This window comes from Ctenocephalides felis, unplaced genomic scaffold (assembly GCF_003426905.1).
Source record: "Ctenocephalides felis isolate EL2017-DRISC unplaced genomic scaffold, ASM342690v1 CF-g0.4_SCAFFOLD_01604, whole genome shotgun sequence".
Lineage (NCBI taxonomy): Eukaryota > Metazoa > Arthropoda > Insecta > Siphonaptera > Pulicidae > Ctenocephalides > Ctenocephalides felis.
Genome location: NW_020537758.1, coordinates 6,047,340 through 6,056,983, shown reverse-complemented (window position 1 = coordinate 6,056,983; position 9,644 = coordinate 6,047,340).

The window sequence follows — 9,644 nt, the reverse complement described above, 5'->3', positions numbered from 1 at the left end:
GTCTAAGGATAATACTAAAAATATAAAAACTTTTATTGAATTTTAAAGAGCGATTTCAAATACGCCAAGTTGTTGTATAACATTATAATATATCAAAATGTTTCGAATATACAATTTACATTAAACAAACAGTTTAAAAGTTACAAGTATTATTATAAATGAATGCACATACAAATTGTCGCACCCAATGTTCTCTCTAAAATAGCCATTTAATCGGATTTTCTATTTATTTATTTTTTTCTCATTTTTTTTGGTTCAAATACAACCCTGTGTAGGTATCATAACAAATCAAGAGACCCATAGAGGTCTGTCAGACCCTTCCGAATACATTTTCAACACGCGCGCCTTTTAATTTTATTCATTTTGTTCCTTTTTAGGTTTTTTTTTTTTGGTCCGTCGACATAACAAAGATTATATTATGTATTGCTCTGGCGAGAAGTTTATAAATGGAGATTTTATTTAAATATTTAAATATGTATGTTTATATATATATATATATATATATATATATATATATATATATATATATATGTATATAATGGATCAAAGATCCCTACATTTAATTCTTCAAAATCGAAATTGAACCCAACAATCAACTCAATGGTCTCAACCTGTAATTATTAAATGTGATAATAAAATTCATAGAGCTCGTATTAACTGTACTAAAGTACTGAAATTTTTATATAAAATTCTTTAAAGTATCTACTAAAAGCACAAATACTAAAATCGATACTGGTTCATACAAAAATATTGAATGAAAATTATTTTCATATAGTACTACAAAATGAAGTCTCCAAAATGTTGCATCCTTAAATTTTATTTTTTTATAAAAAAAATTCTCACCAAAGTCACCAATTTTAGTATGCAACTTTTTAGTACACACTTTAAACTATAATATACTAAATTTTCACAATTTTTTATCAATCCGTTCGTCCTGAAGAGCTCTTTAATCTAGAATCGCTTTTTATTCTTCAAAATCGCTATTGAACCTAACAAATTGCACCAATCAACTCAATGGTCTCAAACTGGAATTACTAAATTTGATAATAAAATTCATAGAGCTCGTATTAACTGTACTAAAGTACTGAAATTTTTATATAAAATTCTTTAAAGTATCTACTAAAAGCACAAATACTAAAATCGATACTGGTTCATACAAAAATATTGAATAAAAATTATTTTCATATAGTACTACAAAATGAAGTCTCCAAAATGTTGCATCCTTACATTTTATTATTTTATAAAAAAAATTCTCACCAAAGTCACCAATTTTAGTATGCAACTTTTTAGTACACACTTTAAACTATAATATACTAAATTTTCACAATTTTTTATCAATCCGTTCGTCCTGAAGAGCTCTTTGATCTAGAATCGCTTTTTATTCTTCAAAATCGCTATTGAACCTAACAAATTGCACCAATCAACTCAATGGTCTCAAACTGGAATTACTAAATTTGATAATAAAATTCATAGAGCTCGTATTAACTGTACTAAAGTACTGAAATTTTTATATAAAATTCTTTAAAGTATCTACTAAAAGCACAAATACTAAAATCGATACTGGTTCATACAAAAATATTGAATAAAAATTATTTTCATATAGTACTACAAAATGAAGTCTCCAAAATGTTGCATCCTTACATTTTATTTTTTTATAAAAAAAATTCTCACCAAAGTCACCAATTTTAGTATGCAACTTTTTAGTACACACTTTAAACTAAAATATACTAAATTTTCACAATTTTTTATCAATCCGTTCGTCCTGAAGAGCTCTTTAATCTAGAATCGCTTTTTATTCTTCAAAATCGCTATTGAACCTAACAAATTGCACCAATCAACTCAATGGTCTCAAACTGGAATTACTAAATTTGATAATAAAATTCATAGAGCTCGTATTAACTGTACTAAAGTACTCAAATTTTTACATAAAACTCTCTAATGTATCTACTAAAATACTAAATACTAAAATCGATACTTCTTCATACAAAAATATTGAATAAAAATTATTTCAATCTTATACTACAAAATGAAGTCTCCAAAATGTTCCATTCCAACTTTTTTTTTTCACAATAAATTTTCCCACCAAAGTCACCAATTTTAGTATGCAACTTTTTAGTACACACTTTAAACTATAATATACTAAATTTTCACAATTTTTTATCAATCCGCTCGTCCTGAAGAGCTTTTTAATCTAGAATCGCTTTTTATTCTTCAAAATCGCTATTGAACCCAACAAATTGCACCAATCAACTCAATGGTCTCAAACTGGAATTACTAAATTTGATAATAAAATTCATAGAGCTCGTATTAACTGTACTAAAGTACTCAAATTTTTACATAAAACTCTCTAATGTATCTACTAATATACTAAATACTAAAATCGATACTAGTTCATACAAAAAAATTAAATAAAAATTATTTTAAATTTGTACTACAAATGAAGTTTCCGAAATGTTCCATCCTTACATTTATTTTTTTACAAAAAAAATTCTCACCAAAGTCACCAATTTTAGTATGCAACTTTTTAGTACACACTTTAAACTATAATATACTAAATTTTCACAATTTTTTATCAATCCGTTCGTCCTGAAGAGCTCTTTAATCTAGAATCGCTTTTTATTCTTCAAAATCGCTATTGAACCCAACAAATTGCACCAATCAACTCAATGGTCTCAAACTGGAATTACTAAATTTGATAATAAAATTCATAGAGCTCGTATTAACTGTACTAAAGTACTCAAATTTTTACATAAAACTCTCTAATGTATCTACTAAAATACTAAATACTAAAATCGATACTGGTTCATACAAAAATATTGAATAAAAATTATTTTAATTTTGTACTACAAATAAAGTCTCCAAAATGTTTCACCCTTACATTTTATTTTTTTACAAAAAAATTTCCCACCAAAGTCACCAATTTTAGTATGCAACTTTTTAGCATAAACTACAAACAATAATATACTAAATTTTCACAATTTTTTATCGATACATTCGTCCTGAATAGCTCTTCAATCTTCGCATTATTGGAATCTCATAAAAATGCTTGAGCGTTCGATTTGATAAAAAAGAAAAGTGATTTGTCAGCGGACGTTTCGTTTTTATTTTAATGACATCCTCAGACCACATTATGTCATTATAGGCGAACGATACGCCGAGTTAATATCGATAAAAAAATATCGATAAACTGAAATGATTTTTAATGTAAAAACAGTTTGGAGACGAAGCGATTTTTGCGGTCGAAAGGAAAAGAAATATATACATATATACATATACATATGTATGTATATATATATATGTATATATATATATATATATATATATATAAAGGTATGTGTGTAAATTTTAGTTGAAAATTAAATACAAATCGCACAACTAAATTTTAAAAATATTTAACTAAACAAAAACAAACTAAATTCTATCTAAAACTAACTTGAGGATTTTTTTCATATATTTTTACTTTTATATAAAATTTTGTACTATTATTAATATATGCATAAAGTAATTTTTTTACCCAGTACAACCCTGTAAACATTGAATTTTTTATATGCTTTGTTTCTAAATTATTTATTTGTGTGTGACTTGAAATTCAATTTTTTGTAAAATAATTTATTGAAAATATTCAACATGCATTTCTTGCCTATTGTTTGAACAACTAGAGGTATTGTCTTTGATCTTTTGTGTTTCTGATGAATTTTGTTAGAATTTTTTATAGTTTTAGTATTTGTGTTTATAATAGATATACTGAAAAATACAATATCCAAATTACAACATTCTTGGACAAACCGTTCATCCTGAGGAGCTCCTCGAAAATTAGTTAAAAGAATTTAAAAATCTTTGTTGGCATTTGTAATAATTTTTGCAAAATTTTGAAAGAAAACCTATATATTTTAGTAACTGTTATCATAGTAGACATATTGAAAAATAACATATCCAAATTAAAGCACTTTACGATTAAATTTACAACCTGAGAAGCTCCTTAAAAAATATATAATTAAAACTGCAGTACGTCTTGAGTATAGAAAACAATTTTGGTGTCTTTTGTATATTCTGCTAAAAATTTTAGGCATTTTTCAAGAACATATACTTATTTTATTATTTGCTTTTATAATAGGCATATTGAGGGATAACATATTCAAGTTTCAATATTTCACGACAAAAATTACGACCTGAGAAGCTCCTTAAAATAGATATAATTGAAATTGCACCACGTCTTGAGTTGTTGTTTTTTTTTATATTTTGACAAAATTTCTCAGGAACTTCATTAATTTTAAAATTGTATAAGTTATAATATCATACTAAAAATAATTTATAGCTTTAACTTAATAATTTTCAATAAAATCAATTTAAATTCAAAAGAAACTGCAAGAAATAAAAAAAAATCAATAATTTGCATTCTTGTAGAAAATAGGCTTTCAATTTCTTTATAAATTTTTGAAATTTAGCCAAAGTATTCTAGATGGAAATTACAGAAATTTCATCCATATGTCTCACAAGATGAGTCATTTTATGAGTTATTTGAGTCGTTTTGTGAGCATCTGTTTCAAATCAGTCATGCCTTCCTCAACTTCTGCGAAAAATGATAAAGACGTTTGAAATGGTCAATTGCTTCTTAAAATGTAACTTTAAACCGATTTCTAAATTATTTTATGAAACTACAAAACCGTAATGTAACGAAAATTAAATTTTTAGAATTTAATATAAAGTCTAGCTATGGGTTATATTATTTACTAGAACAATTTATCAAAGTCGAAGTCAAGGTTTCGATTTATCAGGAATGATACAATTATTTATTTATTGCACAGATTAATTTACATTAGCGACAAACAAGTTGATAATATACATATAATTTTATATGATTAATGCGTATTGCAAATTACAATTTTAAACGACTATTATTTTTTATTTGCACAGAAATTTCCAAGAAAATATTAGTTGTTTATTTTCAGATTATTTCTTAGTAAGATGTTGTAATTTAGATATTTGGCTCCTATTTTCTGGTTATTTTACTACCCCTGTTACAAATGCATTCGACCCTACGCCCTTGGCGTTGCATATGGTTTCCACATGTGTTTTTATGAATTCAAAAATCCCGTCCCTTTAAGGTCACAATTTACGACCCATTTGGAAAATGTCATAAAATTAACATAAAAATTATTCGGAATATTTACACGATTTTGTTTGAAAATTTGATTTTAGAATTAAATAATTTGTTTGGGTAAACATTTTCGTGTTTCGTCTTTGGTTTGATTTTACTAAAAAAAATGAAAAAAAATGTTATTGAATGTTTGAATATAGTATAAGTTACACCTATACTAATAATGTATAATATTTAGAAAAGTTAGTATTCTAGTATAATTATTGTGGCCAGGAAAAATGATCAAATTCATGTCTGTAATATGACTCTTCAAATTTCTTAATATTTACCACAACTTGTGTAAATTAATTTCTTGCATTGTGATTGCAAAATTAATAAATCTATTATTTATTTTAATAATAGACATATTAAAGTAAAATATATAAAAATTACAACGTTATAGTATAATATATAGCCTGTAAAAAAATATTACAAAAAAGCTCTTCACATAGTATTTAAAGGCAACTTGCTAACGACTAAGATTTATTCCCAGTAAAAGTTTGTTTAAAAAATTTTGTAATTTGCTAATTTCAAAATTTTTTGCTATTAGTAGATACATTAAAGTATAACACACAAAAATTACAACATTCTAGTATAATTGTTGTAGTCTGGAAAAATTATCCCAAAACAGGTTTGTAGTTTAATTTTCAAACTTCTCAATATCTACCAAAACTTGTGGAATTAATTTCTCGCATTGTGGTTTCCAAATTTTTAATTTCAATATTTACTATAATAAAAGATATATTGAAGTATAATATATTTAATTTTCAACATTATAGTATAATTATTATAGCCTGTACGAAATTTATTCCAAAACTATAAACCACATAGACTCCTAATGACAAAATAAATCTTAAAAACCGCACTTTTTTGTTTGGACAAAATTTTAACAACATTCGACACAAAAAATTATAATTTTAACTATTCATTATCTTACTAAATACATCGAACTATATTATCATCAATTTACTATCCTGAAGAGCTCATTATTTCACTCCAAAATTGAATTCCAAAACCACTTTTTTATTTATACATTTCGATGTAATCAGTTAACTCAAAAAGCGTGCAGCGGTTTATTTTTAACAATGCAATCCGGTTTTTTGTTAATACATATTTTGATATTTTGTATTTACCTTGGGGTAGTTTCAACCCCTGTAGAGTCATTAATCAAAAATTATCGATCTGGCACGAGCTACAATTTCAGAAATATAGGGGTGAAATTTTTACCGGCACCCTAGGCGAAAAAATAGAAAAAATGTAGGTAGATATATATATATATATATATATATATATATAAATATATAAACATATATATATATATATATATATAAATACATATATATGATTTTATATTTATGTATATATGTATAAACCTGCTCGTATTTTTTATGATCAGAATCCATTGTGTGGAACAATATGCTCGTTTATACCGATTTTTGTTATCATGTATACACTTTAGGATTTTTCTGAATAGTTCATATTATATTATTATAATTTTATGTAGCCTAATAAAAAAAACCTTCATTTGTTTTCAAACAAATATTTATGTAACTTCAACAAATAATTCTAAAATTATTAATTAAAATAATAAACAATTTTCCCAAAATAATATTCCAATATTTACAAAATTATTTTTAACTTTATATATTAGCATAATACATACGTTTAGCTCTTAAGTGTTCATAGTCGTCTTATTTTCTATATTAAGAAGTGCATTTCAAGTGCATCCTACGACCGAAGTGCACCCTTCAAAGATTTCTGTCTAAAAATAACCGAAGAGTCGGAGAGGTCTTAAAATAAAATGCCATATGCGGTTCGCAAATTATAATACACAGGATATATATATATATATATATATATATATATATATATATATATATATATTATAATTATATTATAAAAACCAAACAAATTATACCACAACAAATAACACATATCAACCCACGAACTATCTGACTAAGTCCAATAAAACTCTCAGCTAATTTAATATTATAAAAATGTGTTTTTTTGCTGTAAAATTGTTGAGTGTTTTTTTTTACCCCATAGACGGGGTAAATAGGGACGTTCAGAGATAAAAAAGGACGTCCACAAACTGGTCTTATGTCTTATTTATAATTTTAAAAGAATTTCATGCAATAATAGTTACATTATGCATACTGCATCCGATGCAAAATATAAACTTTAGGAGTACATTTTTACAGAGTAAACACTGTATACAACCTTGATCTGGTATTACGTCAGAAATATTCATCAGCATAGTTAGAATAACTATTTATTTAATTTACATGATGTAAAATTGCTTTTTTTAAATTAAATTTACTCAATTTTTGTTTACATTTTTGCAAGGGCAAAGGTTCAGTTGTTCCCTTGTACATCTCCCAGATGTAAGATTTTATGGAGGTTATTTAAAAAAACTGTTGAAAATAATTTAAAATTAACAATACTTTTATAAAACAATTTATTAATGTGTGCTAAAAAATATGCTAAGGTCTCGTAAACTAAACAACAGTGCTCACGACCAAATAAAACTAACAATGAAATGAAATACTTTTGTCATGGATTTTCAAACTTTGCCGTTTATATATATATGAAGGCGACGTCGTTAAAATCAAGATGATGTCTGGTTATACATCCTTGGCCCGCTACTTTCAAATATTGTTGTTGAAAAAATCCTAACATACGTCTCGTAAACTAAACAACAGTGCTCACGACCAAAATAAACTAACAACGAGAGAAAATACTTTTGTTATGGATTTTTAAACATTGGCGTTGATTGCAACACCGTAAAAATCAAGATGTAGGCTTGTTACACATCTTTTGCCCTCTACTTTCAAATATTGTGGTTAAAAAATTCCATACTTTACCTCTCGTAAACTAAACAACAGTCCTCTCGACCAAAAAATCTAACAACGAAAGAAAATACTTTTGTTATAAATTTTCGAACAAAACTGTTTATCTCTTGATAGCAACGTCGTAAGAGTCAAGGTGTAGGCTGATTACACATCTTTAGTCCTTTACTTTCAAATATTTTTGTTAAAAAATTCCTAACTTTACGTCTCGAAAACTAAACAACAGTCCTCTCGACCAAAAAATCTAACAACGAAAGAAAATACTTTTGTTATAAATTTTCGAACAAAACTGTTTATCTCTTGATAGCAACGTCGTAAGAGTCAAGGTGTAGGCTGATACACATCTTAGTCCTTACTTTCAAATATTTTTGTTAAAAAATTCTAACTTTACCTCTCGTAAACTAAAACAACAGTGCTCACGACCAAAAAATCTAACAACGAAAGAATAATTTTGTTATAAATTTTCGAGCAAAAAATGTTTATCTCATGATAGCAACGTGTAAGAATCAAGGTGTGGCTGATTACACATTTTTAGTCCTTTACTTTAAATATTTTTGTTAAAAAATTCTTAACTTTATGTCTTCGAAACTAAAAAACAGTGCTCACGACCAAATAATCTAACAACCAAAGAAAATACTTTTGTTATAAATTTTCGAACAAAAACTGTTATCTCATAATATCAAGTCGTAAGAATCAATATGTAAGATTGGATAAAAAATTTGCCCTCTACTTTCAAAATTTGTGGTTAAAAAATTCCTTACTTTACCTCTCGTAAACTAAAAAACAATGCTCACGACAAAAAAACTGATAACGAAAAAAATACTTTTGTCATGAAATTTTCATTTATTGTTTATATCGTCCGATAGCAATGTCGTAAGAATCAATGTGTAGACTTGGTATAAATCTTTTGCCCTCAACTTTCAAATATTTTTGTTAAAAAATTCTTAACTTTATGTCTTCTAAACTAAAAAAACAGTGCTCACGACGAAAAAATCTAACAACGAAAGAAAATAATTTTGTTATGGATTTTCAAACTTTGCCGTTTATATATATGAAAGCGACGTTATTAGAATAAAGGTGATAGCTGGTTGTGCTCTACTTTCAAAATTTTTGTTAAAAAATTTTCAACTTAAATGTCTCGTAAACTAAAAACAATGCTAACGAACTAAAAATCTAAGATGAAAAGAATACTTTTGTCATTTATTGTTTGTATCTTCCGATAGCAATGTCGGGGAATCAATGTGTAGGCTTGGTATAAATCTTTTGCCCTCTACTTTCAAATATTGTTTTCAAAAATTTGCCTTCTACTTTCAAATATTGTTTCTAAAAAATTTCTAACTTTACGTCTCGTAAACAAAACACCCAATAACGAAAGAAAATACTTTTGTTATAGATTTTCAAACTTTGCCGCTTTTCTCCGGATAGCAATGTCGTAAGAATCGAGGTGTAGGCTTGGTATAAATTTTTTGCCCTCTACTTTGTTGTTAAAAATTTCCTAACTCTATGGCTCGTAAACTAATAACAGTGCTCACGGTCAAAAACCAACAATCGAAAAAATACTTTTTGTCATGGTTTTATTTATTGTTTTATATCGTCCGATAGCAATGTCGTAAGAATCAATGTGTAGCTTGGTATAAATCTTTTGCCCTCTACTTTCA